The sequence below is a fragment of the Pinus tabuliformis genome, chromosome X (genome assembly GCF_031772625.1).
Source record: "Pinus tabuliformis cultivar Carrire ecotype Pingquan chromosome X, CPIR1, whole genome shotgun sequence".
NCBI lineage: Eukaryota > Viridiplantae > Streptophyta > Pinopsida > Pinales > Pinaceae > Pinus > Pinus tabuliformis.
The window spans coordinates 578,317,145-578,344,966 of NC_142308.1; the positions used below are offsets into that span (position 1 = coordinate 578,317,145).

The 27,822-nt window shown below is 37.2% G+C and overlaps 1 pseudogene; it reads right to left on the reverse strand.

Moving 5' to 3' along the window:
* Positions 1 to 1,992: 1,992 nt before the first annotated feature.
* Positions 1,993 to 27,822, reverse strand: LOC149141332 (uncharacterized; annotated as a pseudogene).

The following is a 27,822-nucleotide window of genomic DNA, read 5'->3' on the forward strand; positions in this document are numbered from 1 at the left end:
ATACCTTGAAATAAGAATGGTAGCATTTGGGTCCTTCATAACTCCAGTGGAATCACCATGAATCTATGAATTTCGAATTCTTCAACAATGCAGTCGCCAAGGTAGATTTGCAGCCTCAAAAAGTCTTCTGGGCTCCTGCTACCTTCAGAAGTTCAGCTTCTTGATTTCGGGAATGAATAATTTTCAGACTCCAGGCAGACGCACCAAAATGTTATCTCAAAATCAGGCCCTGGAAGGCTGCAGACCAGGAAGACTTCAAGTAACTGTTTCAGACCTACTTTAGGCTGAGGCTTAGCCTCCTCAACTTGAGAGGGCTCTCTCTAAATGGGTTCATGATTTTGTTTAAGATAAGATGGCTAACTCTTTGTGAAATAACTGTGACAAATATGGATGCTGGAAATACATTAAACAGGTATCCATTGGGCCTATGGAGTCAACAGTACCTCAATAAACTAGGATCTTGACTTTACATAGAAGTTAGGGCATTCTGCATTTGAATATTCAGAACATAACTCATATGAAACCACAGCTTATAAATGCATACAGGAAATCAGAGCACAATCAGTGAATTCTGAGTGATTATACATTTATACAACTGTAAAAAGAAATTAGGAAAAGACAAGATTACACATTCTGAACATAGAAATCCTTCATGAATCCTGAGAAGTAAAGCCCGAATTCTATTACTGAAACTCTGTCTTTACATAAGTCAAATACAATGCTCTGTCATAAAGTTTTCCAACCCTGATTACATTGCTCTTTCAGCTATATATAGAGCTCTTATTTTAACTGACTGAGATTCCTCCTCAAACCTGAGGGGAACTCGAAGCCTATTTCTAATGACACCTATCAACCATTTAACTAACTAATAAATACAACAAAGTGCTAACTAGAGTTTTCTTAGAGATCTAAATCAACTATGACTCTAACTCCATTTTACATGCATGATGGCTTTAATTACAATGATCCTCGTTCTTTGACATCTGGTTCTCTTTCAGTTTGGCTGAGATGGATGTTTAATGCCCCATGTTGACCTTGGATGCTTGGATGTTGAATCTACTTAACTATCCATAAATATTAGGAAACTATCCTTGCTTCTCGGCTTCAGTCTTCCCCAAAATATCCGAATGCACAGAAACATGTCCTTCAGCCTTTTGATTATACAAAACATATCAGAATGCCACGTCCTTGATCTGCTGTCCACCTTTGCCATGTGTAAAGATAAAATCCTCCTCCAAGCTGTCATTTTTGTGACAGTGGCAACAATTTTCTCCAATTCAGAAGGAAACAATACAGACCACAGTTCTCTAGTTTTGAAGCAATAATCTTTAAACACCATATCTGACATGTCCTGATTGTTGATACCATAACCTTGGATTGATCCTTTTTCTATATCAACAAAATATAAGTAGATATTTGACATCTGTTTAAGAAACATAGTCAGTGCTTCATTGGTTCTAGGAAACAAGTGTGCCCTTGCATTGTTATCAACAAAAAGATGTAGCCGTTGCTCAGTTGAATCTGTCATCAGAGGAATCACTTGAGATATGGGATAGGAAAGCCTATAAGATTCAAGTTCTTTGCCACTGTGAGAATCTACAAATGAAAGAATCCTTGTCTCATCATGTCCTAGACCACATTTCCCTATTATTAGAACAGCTGGACTCTCATCTAAAGCATGCTGGTGAGGGATCCGCCAAGGAAGGACCTTCAACATAGAAGGAGCTTGGAATTCTTCTGTTTTCTGGAAAACAAGGAGCAATTGTGACCATACAATGCGACCATCTCCAGAGTGAAGAGCCAAAAGTTTTCCTGCCTTTGTTAATACTATAAACAATTTTCGAAATCCATTATGATCCCTGGTCATTTTTGTTTTCCCTGCAACTGTAATTGAGCAAGTTGAATTTACTACATAACCTCCTGATTTTGAGCCTGCATCCGCTATGTCAATTGCTGCAAGAAGTAATTGCTTTTGCGGAAAAGCACATTTTGGCACCAGATCCAAAGCATACACCAGTTCCATAGAAACTTCAGCGGAGCCATTAGATTGAAATCACACCACTCCTGAAGGAAGCCGCAGCACAAGTTGCCCTCCTACAACACTTTGAACATAGTAGTAGCAAAAGTCTGCCAAAATAAAAGTCTGAACAATCTCTGACAAAAGTACCATGGACGGCCACAAGCCATGGCCCAATGTAAAACAAGTAGCCACGGCTATTCAAAACCTAGAGTACCCAATGTGCACAGCTGAAAAACCTTGCAATACCCAATGCAAACACATAATGGGCTGTGAATGGTTCAACTATCTTTGTATTTTGCATCACGCGAAGCTGGGGTAAAACTGCAACAACTTCAAGGAAAACACAAAAGGCCCAAAGTATCCTGTTTACAATATTATGGGATGTTGATGGATGGATAAAAAGGGCAAGTACTGCACATGGAATCACCACATAATTTATCAGAAAATTATCCAAATCTTCATCATGTGTTGCCTTCAACTTGAAATGTATCATGTAAATCACCCACAAAGTGGTGACTAATGTTGCACAATCAAGCACTGCGTGTATATCATATTCCATAACAAAACTGCAGTACATCCTCACTGCTAAGAATATAGCAGTAAGCTCTTGAGATTTACCTGCACAGTTCCGTTCCTTGAAGAGCTTGTAGATCAAGACAGAGATGCCCACAGCATGTGTTGCTTCGGCAGCAACGAAGAGATTATCATGGTTGTGAACCATGAATCTGAGAGCGACAAGAGCTGTGATGTCACTTACTACCGCTAGAAACGCCTTCACCTTTGGGGGTTTTTTCTATCTTTCTGTTTTTCAAGACAATTTGCAAATTAGAAACAAAGGAAGGTGACAAGAGCCCATTCTTCCCAGAAGTCATACTGCCAGATTGATCACAAATCGAAACCAGAATCAGAAGTTTCAGTCTTAATAGAGAATTTTCAAATTTGGTTTTGGATGGAAATCTCGATTTGAATAGTACAGGCAAGAATCAAATTTGAAGGCTACAGAACACGTGTCAAGACCGACATGTAAGACCTTGCACATGTTATCCCCGTAAAATTCTTGCAGAAAATATGACAGCTGGGGTGAGATGTGTTATGGATCAGCACAAATTCCCCATTTCGTAGCGCAGTTAGTGCAAAATCGGTGTTTTCCGCTACGAAATCACCTAAACCGAGGTTTCTGCGCTATGAACTTTACATGAAACATGTTGCGCTGCGAAAACACCTAAAACTGACTTATGCGCTACGAAATCACCTAGAGAGCTTTGTAGCACATAATAACCTTTGAACAAAGTTGACACATGGAAATTGTGTAAATTATGAGACTGGTGGTGAATGAGGATGCATAGTGGACTCCTTAGACTCAGACTCTAAGGCAAACAAAACTCAAGACTAGACTAGCACTGAATTTTTTAACATCAAACTAATGTGAGCGGTTTTAAAATTAGAATTCTTAAGTGATAACACGATTACTAAGCAATCTTTGCTTTCTTTTACTTCCTAGACCCCTAATATTCCAAGATGTGAACTTCATAATTAAAGATTTGTAAAGGAGTAGCTGGCTAGGTCTTTCATCTTACCTGAATCTATCATTAGCTTTCCACACTCCATCAAGAGTTCATTCTGCTTTTTCCTACCTCTTTTCTTCCTTGGGTTTCTGGTAGCTAATGCAGGAGTTGTTTTCATCGTTTTCACACCTCTATTGTCCTGCTTGTCAATGTTTTTCCCCTTCTCCACACCTTTGGCCTGAGTTTTCCATAAGAACAACTGTTGTATTATGTTGATCTCTTCTTGAGGTAACGAATCTACCCCTCAAATGGTTCCCTGAATCAAGAACCCTTCTAGATCTAGGTGTTCTTTATCAAGAATCTCTTGTAGCTCATGATCCTCTTGTTCCATTTCACTCTAGGTCATTTCCTGATCCATCTCCAGTTCTGTATCACTTATCATGGTCGCTTTCTAGAAATCAATATCCTCCATTTGTTCACCGTTTTCTTCTACCTCCTTTTCCTCATGACTTCCTCCCATTACTTGATCTTCTTTTGTGGTCTCTTCTTCTTCTTCAAGAACGTGGAATTTGTTCTGACTGACTTGTTTCCCTTCATTTTGATGTAGCTTTGTCCCTCTCTTGCCGCTTTTTCCTCTGTTAACCACTTTGTGAAAACTGTCAATATCCTTCATTGTGTTAGCTTTGCTCTTGTTTATTGCTTTACTAAGAGGGTAGTCTCTGAATAGGTGCCCATGTTCATGACATCTGCGGCATCTGAACGGAATATGCTCATAGTCTATTTTTTGCACCCATTCTTCATCAAAAACTTCCAGGATCACCTCATCCGGAAGAGCTCCTGATAAGTCCATTTCCACACAAATCCTAGCAAAGGAAGTATATTTTCCCCTTCTGATAGCTTCAGAAGATTTGAAAAAACGTCCTAATTTATTGCCTATGGCAACTAGCGATTCAGTTTGCCAATAATCAAGAGGTAGAGAGTAGAGCCTTACCTAGACTGGTACCGAAGTGAAAGTCTCCCGCTCTGGGACAAAATTCATCATCCATGGCCTTATATAAAGGCTTGTTGTTGCATAAAAGTAGGGCCCTCCTTTGAACACTCTATCTTTGTCTTCAATATTTGTAAACACCACCGTGAAGAAACCCTTTGACCCATGATGTAGGTCAATGCTCCCTTTAGGTTTCCAGTGGTACTTGATCCATGTCTGTAAGGATTTTTTAGTGAGCCATACTCCCATGAATTTACAAATGATAGCATAAGTCTGCATGTGATCTATGTGCGCCTGCAGAGCAGGATCATTTAAGACTACCCTAGGTGTGAAGTCAGCTTTGGGTTTGCAGGGTCCCTTTTGTTTTCTATCTTGGGATCCCTGTTTTTTGTCTTCTTCCTCCTTGCCTTTCGTGCTAATATTTTCCTTATTTTTTGTTCCTTCTACTCTTCTTCAACATTCCTTTTCCCTTCCACGGCAGTGTTTCTGGCATTCTCTAGAGGTTTCTTGCCTCTTCTTTCTATGGCCTCCTTATAGGAGGGAGTGGAGCTCCCTCCTTTGCGGTCCTCCATGAAGATCAACCCCTGAAACTATCTGAAACCCTAGTTGTTTGCCTTACCTCGTATCGGCCTCCGATCCCTTCAAATTTAGTTGATCCTTTAGTTGTTATATATATATATATATATATATATAATTTTAAATAAATTTTAATGTGTTGACACCTAATCCTCACGATTGGGTGAATTCATGTAAATAATTAAATCAGGAATGTGGATAGTCATCAGAAGATGAACTGAACTGTCACATCCTTTTGTATATAACAATAACATGCCTGATGGAATAATATGAATCAGTTTTTTGCCAAAATGGAGTTACTCCTGGCCTGACATGGTATCAGAGCCAGCTCCTTGTTTTAGCTATTATGCTCCTGTAACTCCTCTGTCCTGTCCTGAGTTACCTTCCAGCGCTGCTCTGCCTCTGCCATATTCTCCACTGTCCTGACATAACCTGCCTCTGCCATATTCTTTTCCAGCGCTGCCTCATAACGCATCTGTCCATACTGTCCAGACAGAAGCGTTGTACGTTAAAATTTTTTGTGAATAGCGTTGTCATTCTGACATGGTATTTGCGTTGTCTTTGTGAATAGCCTGATATGGTATTTGCGCTGTCTTTGTGAATGACCTGACGGTATTGGATGAAACACTGTGATTGAACGTTGTTCATTCCTTACGCCCCTGCCTGTCTTTGAGATCTTTCTTGCATGGAAACTAATCTTACCAGTAGCCACATTTCCTGTTTTGCATTTTTTTGAAATGAGGGCGACGTTTGGTTGGGGTACATTCACTGATTCTTCTTCTTCAATGGAATGAATGGTTTTCCCTCTGCTTGTAGACAGTCGTGCCCTCTTCGTATTCATCCTGCATAGGCTCTCTCTTTGTGCAAAAAAAAATACGAGCGACGAAGGTCGACTAGGGTTTGAGTGTGTCTTTGAAATGCCAGACTGGACGCCGATTCAGTGAAATGCCCAGCGTATTTACTGCTTCCTCAAACATTTCGTTTCATTGAGCGCCCTGCAAACTTCAATTTTCACCCTGCCTGGACGCACATCAGAGATAATGTCTGCTCGGCTTGCTCTTTATGTTTGATGTTACTGATTCCAAACTAATTCCAAGGAACGCGAGTGTGGATCGAGTTTTTGGATCCAAGCGACGGCAGGGAGTTGCGGTCTATGGGTCCATATTCGCTAGCCCGGTGGTTAGTACTGGTGACAGCCTCAGCTACGCTGCGAGTTCAAATGGTCTGGCCTGAAATACGATGGTTTGGCCTGACATACGGTGGTCTGGTTTGACATACGGTGGTCTGGCCTGCAGAACCGAGACGAGTACTGTTGACAAGTATTGAAATTTAAATTACGACAGTATATGCTTGTGGATAATATTGAAATTTCGATAACATTTATTTGTATATAATGTTTGGTGAAGATCTTTGGCGCAGCGAAATTCTATTCACAGTATATGAATAGCGTTTGGATGGTCTTAATGCACTTTGTATATAATGTCTGGTGAAGATCTTTAGCGCAGCGGAATTCTGTTCATGCCTTCCAATGATCAATAGTATATCAATAGTGTTTGGATACACTTTGTATATAGTGTTTGTTGTGGTTGCTGGGATATATATATACCACGCTGTTAGGCTACCATAGTGGTGTTTTTTTATAAAGTTGTTCTCAAAAGTGACTAACATAGTTGAGGCCAGAATACATTTTGATATCAGAATCAATTTTCTTTTAGCAGCAGAAGTTTTTTTTTTCTCCACAAAAGCACATTTTTGCCAGCAAAAGTATTTTTACAGCTCTCGGATTTTTTACAGAATGCATTCAATCATATCCATGGTAGGAATAGTTCTCACTGGCAAGGAGAACTATCCTGAATGGTCCCGGATGATAAAACACACCCTCATCTTCAATGAGTTGTGGAAAGGGGTGTGTGTCGGAGAAGGAGACAAAGACCCAGTACAGCCTACCTCAGACAAAGAGCTCGTCATTTGGGAAAACAAGAACAACAAAGCTTATGCATTAATTGCAGCATTTGTAAATGAAGAGGTGAGTCGCCATATTTCGTCATATTCAACTGCCTTTGAAGCCTTACAAAGCCTGAAAGAACTCTATGACTCACATTCTGCACTTGAAGTTGTTCAACTCATGATTAAACTCTTCACTCTTGAACTGAAAAATAATTATTCTCTTGCTCTTGCATCTGAAGTAAATTCTATAATGCATGATATCAATTCCACTAAGGTTGAGCTGGGTACCCCTCTTATTGCTTTTCTCAAGGCACTCTATCCTACTAACTCCAATTATCTTGAGTCTTTGCAAGCAAATGGAAATCTCAAAGATATAACCTTTGACTCTCTTGTGAAAAAGTTTGCTGAAAGAGAGAAAGCTTTTGGAAAGAAGACAGCCCCTGAATCTTCTGAAGAGACTGTGTGCCTTGCTCATAAAGAAAAGCATCCTGCTCAAGATTCTACAAGAGGAAGAGGTGGACAAAGAGGAAGAGGAATATATTTCAGAGGGGGGGGGGGAAGACATTCTCAAGGAGAGAAGGCAGATTTACACTACATTCGCTACAAAAGAAATGGATCACATGATGCCTCTACATGCAAGCTACCATGGGACAAAATTGAGCAGAAAAGAAACCAACAGAAAGGTAAAACTGATGATACAGACAAAGGTAAAGCACCTGAATCTGCTCACTATATTGAGGCACAATGTAACATTGGAGTAAATGAAGATTTGTTTAATGCTTCACTTGCTTCATGAAAAAATGATTGGTTGCTTGATTCAGGAGCAACCTGTCACATGACTCATAGAAAAGATTTTTTTGAAGATTTCACTGACAATTTTGATGGAGCAGTATACTTTGCAGATCAATCAAAAATCAAGCCATCAGGGCTTGGCACAATCAGGCTTAAACTACCTGGTCTTCCAGACTTTCTTCTAGATCATGTTCTATATCTCCCACAGCTCAAGAGAAACTTGTTTTCCTTGGTCCACATCTACCAGCAAGGTCACTCCATTCATATGTTTGATGGAAAGCTTGAGGTAACAAAAGAATCTGACCACTCACTTGTCATGAGGGGAATAGAAGAAGAAAGGCTTCTCAAACTGCAAGGAACCTTTGCTCATACACAACATTTCTCATATATTTCTCATCATGAAGAAGGTACACTTCCATCAAGTTTATTATGGCATGCTAGATTTGGACATTTAAACTATGACAGTCTCCGCTTATTGAAGAAAAATGGTGTTGTTGGTTTGCCTACAATTCCTAGGAAACTTAAGCAATGTGATGCTTGCATTCTAGGAAATCATATCAAACAATCTTTTCATGATTCACATTCAAGAGCACATAGGAAGCTTGAACTCATTCATTCATATTTATGTGGTCCAATGCCTGTTCTTTCTGCAAATGGAAATAAATATATCATGACATTTATTGATGACTACACCAGAATGTGTTGGGTTTATTTATTGAAGAACAAATCTGATGCTTTTCAAACATTCAAGAATTTTCATAAATGGATTGAAAATGATGCACAATCTCATATTGGGTCTATTCGCACTGATAATGGAAAAGAATATACATCAAATGAATTTGAAAACTATCTTCGCCAACATGGGATCAAACATCAAACAACTGTGCCTTATAATCCCCAACAGAATGGTGTAGCTGAAAAAATGAATAGAACAATCTTGAATATGGTATGATCCATTATTTTCTTCAAAAATGTAAAGATAATGTTTTGGGTTGATGATGTTCTATGTGCTGCATATATAAAGAATAGATGTCCATCTAATGCTATAAGAAACAAGACTCCTTATGAATTGTGGTATGGACATGTTCCTTCGGTAAAACATCTCAGGGTCTTTGGTTCCACCTGTTATGCTTTGATACCAAAGGTACATAGAAACAAACTTGGTGCTAGAAGTCGTAAGTGTATCTTCCTGGGGTATTCAAACACCTCCAAAGCATACCGCCTCTATGATGAAGTAAATAAAAAGTTTGTTGTATCGAGAGATGTAATTTTTCTTGAATCATCCAAATCTGACAATGTTGTTGAGCGGCAACTTGATCGCTTGGATAGATTCGCTAAAACAAAATTATTTCAAGAATTTGATAATCAAATTCCACATCTTGAAGGGGGGATTCCTATTCTAGATCAACATGTGGAATCTTCTTCTGAAGAACACTCTCCCCCGAATGAAACTCCAACAACGAATGATGCTTTAAGTGATGTAATTGATAGAATTGGGAGACTCAATCTTGATTCAGTCCCAACTCAATCAACAGAGCAGCCTGGACCATCTCAGAAAGGTCCCCCAAAGTGGCTGACAAAGACACTTGAAAGTGTTCATCCGGATGAAATTGGAAAAACGGGAACCAGAAATTCAAACCGACAAAATGGAGGTGATGTAGATGACTCTAATTCACCTGTTGCTATGGATGTTTCTTATGATTGTGAATTGAACTTGTCTACATATTTTGAACCAACTTCCTTCAAAGAAGCTGCTTCTCATGATGAATGGAAAGAAGCGATGCAAAAGGAGTATGATGCCCTCATAAAGAACAACACTTGGAAGCTGGTTGACGCTCCATTTGGAACCAAACCAATTTATTCAATGTCACAATGTGACATTGAATAAATTGCAATGTAATGTATCATTGTGATAATGTCGCACTTCTTGTGGCATCGCAATGATGCTAGTCACATTGCGACGAATAGATTTCTGTACCATTTCAACGTCACAATATCAAACCCCAATACTAAACCAAACATTATAAATCCTATTATTATAAAACCCAACAATATAAATCCTAATATTGATATTATAATCCCTAGGATTAATATTATACATCCTATTATAAATATTATAAACTATAGGATTAATGTTATAAATATTAAGATTAGTATTATAAACCCTTACATTAATAATATAAACTATATGATTATAAAACCCAATATTAAACCCTATTAAACCCAATATTATAAACCAGAATAAACCCTAAACCTTAAGATTGTAAACCCTAATTAATATTAAACCTAAGGTATTATTAATATTATAAACCCAAAAGATTATAAATATTATAAGCCCAAGGGATTATAAACCCTATAATTATGCTAGTTATAGCTGATGTATGTGGGGTCGATTGATTGGCCATGTTTGATGACGTTAAATGAAGGTTGATGAAGTGGATCAACATCTATCAATCACATTAGTAAATGTCATTAACTATGGTTAACCATAATTACTTATGGCTAGTCATATTATATTGTTAATAATATTATGTTTTTAATATTATTTGCATAAATATTTTTATTTATTTTAACATAGTCAGTTGCTATTCATATTCAAAAAAAGATTGGGAGACTGAGCTCCTGAGATACAAGACTTTAAGGCCTGTAGGCGAAGCTAAGAGATGATTAGAAGGACAAAATTCTCCTTTGCTTCTGTCATTTCTGACTTGTGGAAAACAAGAGCAAGTGAAAATTCTAACAAACTGAGACAATAGTAAGCAATATCTGCAATACATCTCAATCTATGTTAATATGGCTGATCTGGCGTGTTGTTGATTCGTCTGGCTTGCTGTCAACTTCATCATTCCTGAGACTTGAAGAACTGGTGCTGAGCCCATTTCGTTTCTCCATCATGTATTTCAGGATGTCAATTGATTCTTGAGCGTGGTTGCATCTGTTAGCAATATCATTAAACTGTTCTTGGAGTGAGGAGACTCTGTGAAGGAAGAGGTTGAGGTCTGCTTCGTATTTCTCACTGGTCATTTTGGCATGGAAATCGATTTTAGTGTCCAAGATTCTTTGATGCACGCAGATTTGCTCCAATTCCACCTAAAGGTCTGCGCAGTGTAGGCAGTCTTCGCTTTTTGCCATTTCTTGGAGGCTAAGTGATGTCTTGTTATTCTGATTGGAGTGAGAGGGGCTAGTTGTATGTAAATTAATTTGCCTTGCCGCTGAGAACAGAGATGGACAGAATCCGAGAATGCCCTGAAGGTCAGAACAGGAGAGGGAGCAGCCCTTCGAGGTCGAGGGAAGGAAGCGTGAAGAGCTTACGCCACAGAGGAGGGGGGAGGATGGAGCGAAGGGCAGAGAGCAAAGGGGAATGAAAGCAAGGGTGGAATGGGAAGCAACAATAAGCTGGGGAGAAAGCGGAGATCCTAGCCAAGCAGGGGATCATGGAACAAACGTAGAGAGACGCAGAGGGAACCAAAGTGACTGTGCGCTGGAATGAGGGAGGGAAATCGAATTGAAAGAAAGAGGACCACTGGAGAGGAGGGGCGGAATCATGAGGGAGAGGAAGGAGTCACGGGAGAGAGGGGTTTGACACAAGTGAGATAACACGGGATGGGCGATGGGACAGAAGGGAGGTAAGGAGATCACGGTTAGAGATTTGGCAGAGGGGGAATGATGCTGAGTCCTGTCAGAGTATCCCTTGAGTATGTTGCAAATATTTGGATCAAATGTGCTGCCACAAATCATGTAGAGGAATTTGGTCAAGGGAGGTGATGTTGGGACTCTAAATTGTTGCAGAAAAGATTGCCTTTGGATGTGTAGCACGCTTTGCTAGCACAATTTTCGGCTTCTTTGTTGAGAGAGCGGAGCACATGGTAAAATTTAAGTTCCATGTTTTGACGGTTTAGTGCTTGACACATGTTTATTGTTTGCTGAAGGAAGATATTAGATGCCTTTCGATTGCTAACCATGAGACTGATGATAATGGCTGAGTCTCCAAATATCATTGCTTTACTAATTCCAAATTTTTGAAGTTGATTTAGTCCTTGATAGAGGACAAGAGCTTCTGCCCTATTGTTGGATAAGGGACCTATTCCCCACTCAAAAGTGGCTATGATGCAACCACTGGAATTATAAATAACTCCACCTGCACTTGTTGTTCCAGGATAGGATTTAGAGGCTCCATCGAAGAAGATGTAGTGGGAATCATTGTTTCGGAGCCATCCTGAGAAATCTTCTTCTTTTATTCTTATTTTCCAACTGTGTTTGGGGATGCTGGACTGGATGGTGGCATTTTTTTCTATATGATTGCTCCTATTATTATCTATCAAACAGCCGATGAAATCTCTTTCTTTGACACAGAGGCCGGCAACATCAATTTTCTTCATGTTTTTAGCAGAGATGGTTTCTAACGTTAAACTCTTTGCTGAGCTGTAGAGTTACGTTGTGATGGTTTCCTTGTCTTTGAAGATCTTGCGGTTCCTTGCCAGCCAAATTTTCCACAGAAGGGCATAAGGGAGAGAGCATCCCAAATCCGTTTAGCTATATTGTTCTTCTTATGCTGCCAAGGGTAACTCTTCTTCCATAGACTTAGAACCTTGCCAATGGAATTCTGGGGGTTCCATGGGGGATGGTCATTAGGGGAAATTCCGCTCCAGCAAGAAATTGCAAAGGGACATGTGATAAAAAAATGTTGGATGGTTTCTTCTGCTGCTTGACATTTTGGGCATCGAGAAGGCCCAACTATACCCCTCTTTTGCAAATTATCAGTGGAGAGGATTTTCCCTTTCAAAAGGGTCCAGATGAAGAATTTGATTTTGGGGATGGCCTCGGACTTCCAAACAATTTTCTAGTGCATCCAAGTAGGAGCAGGATAGTCTCTATTGCACAAATATTGGTGGCCAGCTTGAATTGTATAACTAGATCCTGTGGGATCCCATCGAAAACTGTCAATGCCATTTTTTATTATTGGGGAAATGTTGTGGAGATGAGTCTGGAGATTGTCAAAGCTCTCCTTGAGATATTTGGGTATGGGAGAGAAATTCCATCCCTTCCAAATCTGCGAGTTAATGTCCCATTGCAAGATTTGGTCCAAAAAATGTATTCCTTTATTGTGTAGAAAGAGAAGGATTTGATCCGTACCTGGTTGACTGCTGATAGGCTGGTTCCCCATAATCTTGTTTGCTCCAATTTTAATGTTGTTGCCACCCTTGGGGACTTTGGAGGTGTTTTGGGCCAAAAAGAGGATATCTTTTTCGCATAGTTTCCAAACTTTTGAACTGTTTCTAGCGGGTGTTTTGCAGTCCAAAAGCTGTTGTCTTGGGATGCTAAGGTATTTGGCTTCTGGCACTCTTTTCCACCATGCCAGTTGTTCACCAATTAGTCTCCACACAATCTTACCTCCAAAAGCCAAGTTTGAGAGTTTAGGGGATCTAATTCCGAGTCCTCCACAGTCCTGACCTTGGATTACCTGCTTATAGCTAACAATATTGAACTTCTTTTTTTCATTTTTCCCCCCTTGCTAGAGAAAATGGCGGAGTATGGTTTCCATTTTGTTATGGAAGGTGACTGGGGCGTGCATTAGAGTAAATTGGTAAAGCGAGAGATATGAGAGTCTTGATTTGAGTAGGGTAAGGCGACCTACCGGATTAAGCCATGTAGATCCCCACTACTGCACTTTCCTCTTCATTTTATCAATAATTGTATCCCAAATTTCAGCTTTTAAGGGTCCAATGTGTTTAGTCAATTTAGTGTTTCTAAATTGATGTCATTAATTGTCAACCCGGGGCTCGTAAGCTGATGAAGTGAAGGTGTACTATATGTACTTAAGCAACCTCTTAGATCTTTTTGTCGTTTGGGGGTGTTGTTTGTGGTCAATTTATCTTCCTAAGATGAAATGGAGTTTTTATAAACAGATGAGTGAGTGTGTGTGTAAGGTGATTTCTAGATGAGTGAGTGTGTGTTACAGGTGATTTCTAACTACCTTCTAAACTGCAAAGAAAAAGCTTGAAAGAAATAAATAACTTGAAATGAACTGAAAGCAAAGAACCACTTTCTAATGGCACTAGACACCATTCATGCTGCTGCAAATAAAAGGTAAGAAAATCACTTTAAAAACCAATGATAATGTTTATCTCTTCCTAACTCTCTGCTTCTAACATATGGTACTATGTAAAACACGATTAGGAAGTAGTTAGAGATGAGTTTTAAAAAGTGATCAAAAATGAGAAAAATCTACTTTAAAGACTAGTTATAATGTTCAGCTCTTCCTAACTCTCTGCTTCCAACATATGGTACTATGTAAAGCACGATTAGAAAGTAGTTAAAGATTAGTCTAAAAAGTACTCAAAGCCAGCTGTAATTTTTTAGTATTCTGATCTCTAAAAGATGAACAATTTATGATAAAGAGACCATCAATATGTTAGCAGACAACTTTGAGAAACTAAACTAGAAATCAGCTATGAAAATAAAGTAAAGGCAGCAACTTTGAATCTGTCAACTGAAAATACCATCAGATATAAAGCAAATACACAAAGACAAAAACAATCCCGGGTTAAAAACCTGCAAAAGAACAATACTGATCAGTTTAAAATAAAGGCTGGAAATGAAATGACATGAAATCAAATGGTATGCTATTATACATGATAAAAGAAATAAAGATTGCTGAAAGCATGAAAATGAAACCAAACACTATGTACACGGGCTGTCATAGATGGGGGCCCTCCATCCACGCAACCAACTTAGAAGATCAGCTACGAAAAGGTGAACAGAACAGTCTTCTTTTATAAAAACAACATGTCAAAAATACAGTGAAAAGTGTTGTAGGAACAGCCTTCTTAAAACAGAGTTTTTATACAAAATCAGCGCAGCAATTACAATAATCCAAAAGCTAATCTACAAGCGTTGGCACACGCTTATTTATAAGCACAGAGGCAACTACTCTCTGCGTGAACTAAGCAACTACAGCTTAACCTATTAACTACGCAGCAACACGCAGTCATAGCTAATTAACTTGTGCAGCAAACACGTAGGTAACCCCGTGCACTTTTGAGGGAAACGGTCATCATGGGAGACAAATCTATGCTTGGATCCTATCTTTAGCTGTCCTCGTGGCATGGAAGAGGTGCCAGCTATAGTTCCGTGTCCCAACTGCTCACGGCTCCTGTGCCACCATTCAGAACTTGACCGTTTGACCGAGGGAATACCTGTGTTGACCAAGGGCATTCGTGACTGGTTTGGCTCAACCAATAGCATACAATCCATGTGTACATCCAACCCAACATGCCCATGTGGCTCGTTCCTTGAGAGGACACGTGGAGCATATCAAACAACAAAAAGGCTGCGGAATCTCTGAACAGCTGCGGAATTGCTGAACAGCTGCGGAAACTCTGTTTATATGTCAAAAATCTAAACCAACAGTAAAACATAAGCAAAGTTAACTAATTATGCTTAGAGACATCAAATGTAATGATCTGGGCGGAAAATAGAGCAAAAGAGAGGGATAAGTGAAGAAAAGCTGTAGGTAATGATGGATAATCAAGTGTAAGTTAGAGGCTCTACACAATGCTCACAGGCATTCCCAGGTAATTGAAGTATTCCCAATTTAGCTTGCAAGGAATCCCAAAAATATTAGCTATATTATGGAGAGTTTGGGCTGATGCATGCCAACCATAGATGCAACTTTTTAAATGGTTGATCATGCCTCCTGAATAGCTCATATATTTGTCCAGAAGAGCTTTGAAACGTCGGGATATTGTGACAGACGCCCCTCCTATTAACAGAGTGTCATCAGCGAATTGGGAATGATTTATGTTTTTAACTCCATTCTCGAACTTTATGCCAGTAATGAGGCCAGCTCGCCTCTTGTGATCTAGGGCCTTGCTGAAAGATTCAGCCATCAAGATAAACAGGTAAGGGGAGAGAGGGCAGCCTTGTCTCAGCCCTCTCGAAGATTGAAAGGGAGGTCCAGGCCTACCATTAACAAGGGGGGAAATCCAAGGCCCCGAGATACAGGCTTTGATGAGATCAAGAAAGGGCGCAACAAAGCCCATTTTTTGGAGAACAACAATTAGGAAGGAATGCCTTACCCTATCGAAGGCGTTGGCCAAATCCAGCTTCAGGATGAATCCTTTTTCTTTCCTGGAATGGCTGGAATGAATTGCTTCTTGAACAAGGAGAATTGAATTAGAGATTTTCCTATTGGCCAGAAACCCACCTTGGTTTTCAGAGATGATCGAAGGAAGAAGAGGTTTGAGACGAGTAGCTAAAATTTTGGTGAAGATTTTGTAAGAGGAGTTGCAAAGAGAAATAGGTTGGAAACGAGAGAAGGTTGAGGGTTGATTCTCTTTGGGGATGAGGGCTAGGTGGGTGGAGTTGGTATAGCCTCCAATTTTCCTTTTGTGCTGGATCCATTTCACCATTTTGATGAGATCTTTTTTAATAATTCCCCAATGAGCTCTATAGAAACTAATTGGAAAGCCATCCAGACCAGGAGCTTTGTCTGGTTGGAGAGCCCATATGGCTCCTCTTATTTCCTCTTCTTCTATCTCCTTGCTCAGATTGTCATTGATTTCAGCATTGATCCCACTAGGGAGGTATTGTAGCAGATCTGCATAATCTTTTTCTTCTCCAGTTTCTGTTAGGAGTTCTCTGTTATGATTTGAAGCATCTTGCTTGATAGCGCCTTGGTTGGTTTTTTTATTGCCTTCACTATCTATGATAGAGGAAATGTTGTTCCTAATTTTCTGCACTGTAGTTTGTTTAAGGAAAAAGGCTGAATTTTTCTCTCCTCCTTTCAGTCAGAGCTGTCTAAACTTGATTCTCCATTTCTGTTATTCTTCTCTATTGATGCGGTAAAGCTGGCCATAGAGTTTATCTTCGTGATCTTTATCTTCCTGCTGAAGTTCGCGCTCCTCCATTGTGCTATGGAGATTTTCTAACTTGGCTCTGGTCTCTCTTTTTTCTTTTTTCGGCTTCGTGTAGCAATTTTTTGCCCAGTGTTTTAGAGCGTATTTGACTCTTTTAATTTTTCTTTCCCAAATGTATCTCGTCGATCCTTCTCTGCATTGATGCTAAGTGCATTGGATAAGTTCTTTGGCTCCTATGTTTTCATTCCTCAACGGACTGTATTTGAAGGGGAGAGGCCCCAATGGACAGTGGGTTTCAAGGACCAGAGATGTGGGGTAGTGATCTGAAGCTGTGGAAGGATGAATGAAGGCATAGGCAACAGAGTAGGTGGAGAGGAGAGTTACATTCACCAGGATTATGTCCAGTCTTTCCATGATGTTATTTTTCCCCAGCCTGCGATTGTTCCAGGTGAATTTGTGGTTTTTAGGAACTACATCAACAAGATCGCAGTCCTGCATAATAGTCTCCAACTGGTTTCTGTAGGGGTCTGGGGAGAAACAACCTCCTCGTTTCTCATTGGAGTGCAAAATGAGATTTAAATCTCCCCCCAGAATAATGTTACTATTTTCTTCTTCAGCTATATTTTCGCTGAGAGACCCCAGCATTGCTCCTTATCTCTATAATGGTTTGGTGCATATACATTGTAAATGATTATCCTTTGGTTATTTGTAGTACTCTCCAGAGCAGTCTTTATCCAGTGTTGATTGATTGTTTCTGTTGTAATACTCCAAGTATTTTGGTTCCAAAGCGTTGCAATTCCCCTAGAGGCTCCTCTTGATTCACAAACGCAACCTTTGTACTGTTTATGTTGTGCAATGATTTTTTTCATTTCTTGTTGCCCCTGTTTTGTTTCTTGGACTAATACAACTTCTGGTTTCTCTTGATTTATTAGATCTTTTAAGGCAGTTATTTTGGAGGGGTGCCCTAGTCCCCTACTATTCCAGGAGAGGACTTTCATCATTTCAAGTGGGGATTGTGGAGAGTTTCTCGCCCTCCCTGCTCCTTATTTACTGAATCTTTGTCAATTTGTCCCAAGATGTAGGACTCTATGGGATTCTGGATGCCCATGGCTATATCCTTCTGGGAATTTTCATCTCTTTGCTATTTAGTTGATTTCCTTCCTAGCCCGTTTTTCTTTTGATTGTCTAAATTTACACCATGCTCCTTTAAGTTACTTCTGGTGATTTTGGCTAAGGGTGGATCAGGAGGGAGGGTGGAGGAGATAATCAGAGGGAGAGGAGATTCTATGGCATCGGTTTGGGCTACGGTGGGGGGGATTATCTTCTAGGGGAGTGAGGATATGGAAAGGGTTGGAGGATGGTGAAGGTGGTGGGGGGTGGGTTTGGTCCAGTGGGGTTAGAGCGGAGTTAGAGAGGGACGAGGTGGATGGGATGGGTGGAATACGAGCAGAAGGTCCAGCTTCAGAGCTTGGCTTGGGGTTGGGGGCTGCTTTCTTTTTCTTAACTGTTTCCCATTGTTCCTCTTGCGAAGTATTTTCTACATCTACTAATTTAGTATAGCGATTGGAAAAATGGCCATATTCATGACATACCTTGCACTTGAATGGAATCTGTTCGTAATCCAATTGCTGAATGTGGGTCCAATCATCCACCTTGAGCTTGATGGCCTCTGGAAGTCCTTTGCCTAGATCTACTTCTACGCAGATGCAGGCACAAGCCTGCATGTTGTCTTTTGGTTCACTGTGATCAATGTATTTTCCTACAACGTTCCCAATAGCTCGAACTGATTCATCTCCCCAGCAGTGGAGAGGAAGATGAGGAAGCCGAACCTAGATAGGTACAGTGCTCGGAATGTCCAACTCGGGATCAAAGTCTGGAGTCCATTTGTTGAGGTATAAACCTCTTGAATCCATGAAATAGGGCCCATTCTTGAATATCAAATCTTTATCTTCTTTTGTCTCAAAATGAAAGGTAAAATACCCTTTTCCACAAAATCGTATGGAGATTTTGCCTTGTGTTTTGTCAGACCAATTCCTTTCAACCCATCTTTGCACTGTTTTCAACGATGGCCAGAGTCCAGTAAATTTCTCGATGAGACCTCGTTCTGCTAGAGCAAGGGCAGCCATGCGAGGTAGAGTTGGGGGCAGATTAACTTCCTGCAAAACATCGAGCTTTTTCACGAACTTGGAGATTGTTGGGCGAGGCCTCTGAGGTGGTAAGGATCTAACCAGAGCTGAGAAGGCCTATTGAGCGTCAGCCGCCTCCGGTGGAGCCTCCGGAGGGGCCATGACTGAGAGCCGAGGGCCGAGGTGCGATCGAGGTTAACCTAGCAGTAGGGGCATGCTCGAGCAGCCTCTTTTGTGATTTTGCATAAATATTATTATTAATAATATGTATATTGATATTAATATTATTATTATTGTTAATAATCTTAATATCAAAGTTAATAGTAACATTATTCTTATATTACAAATTATATTAAATTTGGAATAGTACAATATATTAACTGTTACTAATAATGTTATTAACAACATTAATATTAATATATGTCATTATTACATTAATAATGCACTATTGTTGATGCAATAAAGTATTAATGCAACATTATTATAATTACTAATAATATTATTATTAATGCTATTAATATTAATCTTATCTTCATTTTTTAAAAAACATATTAGTAATAATTAATATTAGTATTATATAATTGTTATTAATGTTATAAAAATACTAATCTTAAAATGAATAATATTTACGTTAAAATATTATTAATAATAACATTATTAACCATTTTATTATAAATAAAATATAAATTTATTATCAACTTATCATTATCATTATCATTATTATTAATATTAAATATTATTACATTATTTATATTATAAGTAATAATATTGTGAAACATTGTAAACATATTTAACATATTTTTATATTTGATAGATTTTTGGATATTATTAATGTTATTAATATTAATAGTATGATTATTTATTTATGGAAATTACTAATAATAATTAATATTAATATAAATGTTATTTAATGTTAAAATATTATTAATAATCATGAATAATAATGTTATTAACCACTTTATAATTAATGTAATATTGTTAATCTAATAAAGTATTAATGCAACATTAATATAACTAATAATAATACTATTATTAATGTTATTAATAATAATATTAATATTAATCTCATTACTATTTTTAAAACAAAATATTAATAATAAGTAATATTAGTATTATTCCTTGATGGGGTGAGGAACGGAGAGGAGGATGTTTCCGAGTAAATGCGTTAGCGCTTATGGTAAGCACTTGGCTACAGGATGGCGTGATGACCTCACGACCCTCCCATATTACCTTAAGTACGAGAGACAGTAAATATCAGCGTGGGAAACCTCAAGTCACATTGGGTCTTGCAGAGGGTGGTGATCGCATTAACGTTATAAAGGGTGGCAGGGGTGCTCGATGGTCATTCTGTAGCGGAGAGATTTTTGGAGCCTATGTGTGGAGTGTTGGGAGAAGAGGAGGGTGTTGCAGAGGAGATTTAGGTCGGTTAAAGGGTCGACATTGTCAAAGAAGTTTCCGCCCCTGCTAGTGGGTGTGGGTAGCTATCAATTGTCTAACTGGGCTTGGAAAGAACAACTCTGCAAGGAACGTGGTGTATGTGTGTCTGACGGGGGTGGTTTGTTGTGGCTTTTGGTTTGTTTGGTGCGATTTCAGTCTAGGTTGGTTGTGAATTTGCCTTTGGTGGAGCGGGATTATTGAAGTGGGCCTCCCCAGCCAGTTCACACGGTCCTGGGCTATGGAGTGGCACCATTAGCAAGCTTGTCGTGGGTTTTGGTTTGCTGGAATTGTGAGGGGTCGCTTCAGGGGGATGTATGTTGATGGTTCGAGGTGGGAAATAGCTTTGTAAGTTGTAGGTGCCCAGCGCCAAAGGGGAGGACGTTTAAATGGAGTTGGTGGTCTTGACCCCTACGTGGATTGTTTGGGAGTTATTGTAAGGGTGGTCTTCATCTCGCTTAGGTGGTGTCAAGGTTTCAAGCATGTGGTCTGTTCCTAGCTTAGGGTAGTCCTCAACCCAGGTGCCACCTAATTCAGGCAGGTCATGCGTGGGTAAGTCCCAACCTCTACTCGAGCTAGTGTCTGGCAGTGGTGGAGGGAGTCTGGAAGGTCTAAGTGCAAAGGGTTCAAGCTGCGCGGCTTTAGGAGCTAGAGGTGGTGGTCGGTCAGGTTGTTCTGGACATGCGGGGTCAACAGCTTGAGGTGGTAGATGAGGGGGCTCAGCAGGGAGTCGGGGCTACCTTGCTCCGCCCATTCTGCAGCGAGGGGGTTTGCTTCGTCGTGGTGGTTGCAGGCATCGTGTATCGGTGCGTTAAGGTGGTCGCAGTCGACAACAAGGCTACTGAATAGAGCACTACCGAGATGTGATTCAACCAATTATGGATTGTTTGGAGAATTCAAAGCGAGTTAGACATGACGATCACGCTGAATTGATAGCAACTCTGAACAAAATGCATTATTTCCAATGTCATACCTGGGAGTGTGTTGTGGTGGTCTAGCGCGACCAGAATTTGCTATCAGAGAAGGTCAAGAAACTTCGATGGCCCATTTCGAGGAGCATGTCTGATGCTTCTTTCATCCTTTTCCACCTTTTGGTATAGCTCCAAACAACCTAGCCTCCATCACCTTTGACGAATAGCATCGATACAAGTGTTTTATATGTTCTATCTGTTTATTGAGGCCTGTGGGGTTTGAAATTGTGGCTTATGTATTTCTTTTTTTTTTGTTTCATTGTCATATGCTTTTGATGATAGTCGACAAACCTGATCGGGATAAGAATACATGTATTTTTCCTCTCATGTATTTCCTTTTGAAACTATGAATAAAAATTTGACTTACAAAAAAAGTAATATTAATATTTTATAATTGTTATTAATTTTATATAAGTATTAATATTAATATAAATGATATTTAATATTATTACTACTTTAATAAAAACCTAATTTATAATAGTAAAAAAAATTAAACTACCTAATCTAAACTTACATCGGATAATAAACCTAATAAAAAACATATTCTATAATATTAAAATTAAATAATAAAACCCTATAAAACTTACAAACCCACCTATTAAAACATTGAAAAGCCTAAAAATTATCATATAATTTTAAAATTGAAAAAAAAAAACCTTACAAACCTACCTATTAAAACATTAAAAACCTAAAAAATTATATATTCTATGTAATAAACTTTTAATGATTATATAGTTTTTATATCTTTGAATATTATATTAAGTGAAAGCATTAAAACCATTATTGTCCCCATATATATATATAACAAACAGTTATATATTATAAAACTATTATATATATAATATATATACATGTCCTAGTCTAACTAGCCGGAGGAATTGCTTGGAAAGTTATAGAAATTTCGGTCATATTTAGAGAAAATCCGGTAAGGATTTTTCTAAATGCAAGTTATAATTGTTAAACTTCAAAATTTTAGATGTGCTAGACGTTTTTATGGTGTTAAATCCATTTCCACCATCAAAAACACAATTCAAACACTCCCTCTATAAATTTTTTTGAATTTTTTTACCCAAATTCCGACCACTTTTCACTGTCCGTGCAATTACCCCTACATCAATTAAAACGTTAAAAATGTGTGATATTATATTTACATTGAAACTGAAAGCTAAAGCAAACATGCGTCAGTTGTTTTATAATATTTTTGTCATATTACATTAAAACATAAACCTAACAATTATTTAGTGTAGACACATTGTTGTGTCATATTACATTAAAACTTAACGGGCGTACAGTTATGGTCGCAAACCTCCAACAGCTATAGCTCACGGTCATGGGGCCAATTGTGAAGCGCACATTTGAATGAGCATCTCACGGTTTGAATGGTAATGCACACTTTAGGTTAAGAAGGGCATGTTTTTAGTTAATATGCAAAATGCAATTTTATGTATTCATTTTGCTTTTCTTTAAATCTTTATTATTAAAATTGACGGTAAACCTAACCCTTAAATTTAAAATGTTAAATCTAACTAAAATATTAATAGGGTTTCTAACCAACAAGTCAATTTATAATACAATTGAATGAAATGTTTGATCCTCCTGCGGATAAGAATAAATAGGAATTTTATTTATTTAAAAGGTATTCATTTTGCTTTTCTTTAAATCTTTATTATTAAAATTGACGGTAAACCTAACACTTAAATTTAAAATGTTAAATCTAACTAAAATATTAATATGGTTTCTAACCAACAAGTCAATTTATAATACAATTGAATGAAATGTTTGATCCTCCTGCGAATAAGAATAAATAGGAATGTTGTGGTCACCTAAACACCATTATTTGTACAGTATTTATAACTTGAATTTATTAAAAGCCTACAATAGATAATAGGAACTAGCATAATCATAGTTATTAATGTGATTAATATAGGCTGATAGTTTATATCAATCACATTAATAAATTATTATGTGTATTATTTTTAAATACCAATTACTTATTATGTGTATTTTTAAAATCAATTATAGAAATAATAACCATATTATTATATATTTATGATTATTATATTGATGATAATGATGGTTAACATCCACTGAGACCAAACTTTGGTCTATTGGACCTAAAGAAACGAATTATTTAGTTTGATTTAAGATTTTATTCCTATGCTCAAAAAGTTTAGAGAAGCCTCCCGAGCTCACTCTAATTTTGACAATGTAAAAGGCTAGGAAAGTCAATATTGCAACAAAGGTTTTGAAACTGAGATCTAATGTGGTTGTACATGGGGCACTCTAAGAGGAAGTGATTTTCATCCTCAATGTTCATATTCTCACAAAGATGGCATAACCTTTCCATCCATGGTGTTTTAGAAACTACCCAACGACCAGTTTTACTATGGAGCTCATGAGAGTTCTTTCTAATCTTGGCTATATTAATTTTCTTCTTTGAGCTAGTTAAAACAGAGAGATACTTTTGATCTTCTAGGGGGGGGTTGATGACCTCCTTATAATATCTTAATTTTCTTTTCGCTCCTAAGTCTTTCTCACACCACATTTTTTCTTTGAACTTAGAAGTAGCAATATTTTTAATTAATGTTATTAATGTTTTGCAATGCAACATTTTTGTCGATCTCCCAATGGTTTAACGAGGACTTGGTGTCTTTATACCAACCTCGTTTGACCCTTAGGTGGTTTTGGCTGGAATTTAAAGCTAGCTTAGGAAGTCTATGGTCTCCTATGTTATTATTATTAATATTATAATAATAATAATATATAATTATTATATTAATATAATAATAATTATATTAATTATTATTATTATTATTATAATAATAATATAATATAATTATTATTATATTATTATAATAATAATATTAGTAATATTAATTAACAATAATATTATATTATATTAATTAACCATAATAATCAATTAAAGCAAATATTATTATTTATATATATTAATATTATTTTTTATTGGAATTAAAATATTCATTCCATTTATTTTTAATTCCTTTGTGTACTATGTTATTATTTGAAAAGACATAAAAGTTACGACAAAGAAACAATCTATTTTGCTTTATCCATTTTAGGTTTCTCTGAATTTGAGAATGTTTTACATATTTTCAATATGTATATCTTGGTTATCAATATTTTCACTAAATATTTTTTAAAAAATCCAGTAAAGAATATAATTTAAAATTAGAATACTAAATTTAGTTTATGTTTGATTAGTTTTCATTAATTTTATTAAAAAAATAATTTTAAAATTATAAAATTTCTAAAATTTAAATTTTATAAAGTCTTTTCAAAATATTAAATTATTATTTTTTTTAAATCATTTTTTATATTAAAAATATCATTCAAATGGCTTCAACAAAAATAGTACCATAGAATTTAAATAAAGAAAAAAAAAACCAGATTTTTACATCCTATAATAATTGATGGTTTGTTTTTGCATATAAATGTAAAAGAAAACTAAAACGTAGGAAGGTAAGATAAAGAGACATTCTTTGCTACTTCAAAGCAAACATAGTATCATAAAATATAAATAAAGAAAAAAAAAACAAATGTTTACATTCTATAATAATTGATTGTTTGTTTTTTCATATAAATGTAAAAGAAAATTGAAACACGCCAAGGTAAGACAAAGAAAGGTAAGACAAAGAGACATTTTTGGCTCCTTCAAAGCCTAGCTTTCCCTTATCTGTTCTACCATTTCTATGTGATCTTGAGAAAGATTGCATTTATCAAATCTCAAAATAACAAAAAATTGAGAAATAAATATGTGGCACAAAAGACCATTGATATAAGATTTGACAGATATTGATGATATAGAGATTTATAAGTGTTGGAACTTTTTTTTTTTTATTTAAAAAGAAAATAAAGTAAAATAAAATTTATATCCATATCCATATCATATTATATCATATCTATATCATATCATATCATGGATATTTTCACTTTATATTTTTAATAAAATCTATGAAAAATATATTTTAAAATTGAAATAATAAATTTAGTTGATTTTTTTTGCTAAAGCAAGTGTCTGTCCTTCTATTCCATAAAGCCAAAATTAGTTTACAATATATACAAACATCCACCCGAGTCCAAGAATCAGGAAAAATAAAAATCTAACCACCTAAGACAAAATTTCTGACCTTAAAAAGAAGACATCCAAACCCAAGGAATAGGTTTGTATCTTGAGTTTAGAGGAAAAAGAAAACCCGCAGAATCTTTTGCACCCCAGCCCCTAAAAAGCCCCTAGAATCGGAGCCGCCCATCTCCGCACACAAATCGATCACTGAGGAGTAGATCGTCCAACAAGATGAATGGTGTTTAACGTTCCCACCCCATCAAACAGCATGGTGTTTAAAATCTAACTAAAATATTAATATGGTTTCTAACCAACAAGTCCCTCCCTGCGGAGTAGGGAGTGTAACTCGCAGAGTACCAAGACTAATAAAAAACATAGAATTCCAGAAGAATTTACCAATTAAACAATTGAATGAAATGTTTGATCCTCCTGCGCATAAGAACAAATAGGATATTTGGATTTGATCCTCTTCACATAAGAACAAATAGGCTATATGGGTATGTTACCCACCCGCATGTGGTTAACTCCCACCGGGAATTTAAACTTTTAAACTCCACCTAATAAAAGCAAAGTTTGTCAAAGATCATATATTTTATTAAAATAATCAAAATCGTTGTGTTTGGACGTATTGTGATTGACTCAAGCAACTTAGCTATCGACCTGTGGAACCTCATCGAATTTCTGAACCGACTAAGTTTCGATTGAGGCTGGGAATTTTGTCGATATATTATTTTGATTTTTGTCCATCAATTTTAGGCGTTGTGAACTTTAAACTATTGGTTGTCAATTTTAAACTATTCGACTATAGGTTGATGTTGATGTTGACCGAATAAAAAGATTTGAAAAAGGTACATAAGTTTGTTATTTCACTAAAACGATTTCTAAGTCAACAAAAAACAAAATTCAGCTCAATACTGCGAAAAATGGCATTGACAAAAATCTAAATCACATGAAATGGAATAGTTGGCCCGAAATCCCAATATGATCACTAGGTGCAAATACCAGTCACTGAGAATGGGTTCATATGCATCCTGATGTTGTAGGTGTATGACCTAGCGGTAGAATGAAGTATGCATCAGCCCAATGGTTTCCTTCACTGCTATTATTTAATTGATAGAGCAATTTTACCAAAGAAAATGATACTAACAACTATTTGGCTGCATGCAGCCCATATGTACGGATTTGGATGTATCATATAATTAAAAAACTATATAAATTAATAAAAACAAATAGCAATACGACAAATGTGATTACACATGTAAGCATAAGTAAGGATTTTAATATATTATATAATTAAAAATCATATAAATTAATAAAAACAAATAACATCACAACAAATGTGGTTAGGATTTTTGTATGGTACTTGTGTTAGCTCAATGGGCTGGCCAAATTTTTGGAATCCTAAGTCGGCTAAATTAGTCCTATAAAGGTCTATTTGGCAAATGTATCTGTTTCTTTATATATTTTATATAATATATTATGCTTTTTCTTCTGAAAAAAAACAAATGTGGTTAGGTATGTAGTGCTTGCATGCAACCCATATGGTCATACGACTACAAACTAGTGTGCAAGAACTGGGTCAAAATCAACTATTTATGATTTAATTTTTTAATTAATAATCATTCAAAACTTCCTTAAACTTTTCTTCGGATTCAAAATCAACTATTTATGATTTAATTTTTTAATTAATAATCATTCAAAACTTCCTTAAACTTTTCTTCGGATTATTAATCATTCTAGACTTCCTGAAACTCCTCATTCAGATTTCGATTTCAAACAAGCAGGGATGGGTTGGGAGGTAATGGCTCTGACTATGCGCTATTGGATCAAAGATTGGTTCAATTTAAACAAAAAAGAATGACACAAAGGGGTGTCTACTCAAAGTGTAACTAACATCATGAGTCGAGGTTTTTTTTTTTTGTAAGCTGCGGTGATTCTATTATCGTACAACCAATATACAAGTACAAAACTTAGGGGCCTCAGTCTGCTCCGAAGGGAGAACAGCGCTGAGGTTCCTATACTTCCAACAAACAAAAACGTTATCAAACTGGACTTCAGGGAACTAAAAAGAGAAGACTGCCCACCACGCAGGGCGGCGAGAAACACAAGACTGAAAGGGCAGCCGGAAAGGATAAAATATCCACCTCGGCTCCCAGGAGAAGAAGAGACTAAAGCAGAGCTGAACCAACAGAACTAGAAGAAGGGAGTCCGAACCAAGCCAAAGGAACTACCCACCGAGTGTGGAAACACTTGGTCGACTTTTTTTCCCTTTCTTCTTGCCGACTTTGACCCAATCAGTTGGACTTTGATGATCGAGAACAATTTGTAGACTGTTTTGGACTGGAGGCGAAAGCTCCTTGTCTGAATCCGAAGGAGATGACTCATGAGGTTGTTTCTGAGCGATGGGTGGGACTGTTGCTTCCTCGTGTCGCACAGAGGGAGGAACCTGTTCTGTCTTTTCTTCAACGACTTCCACATCTTCATCCACGTCCTCTTCATCTGAGCTAGAAAACACGTCCAT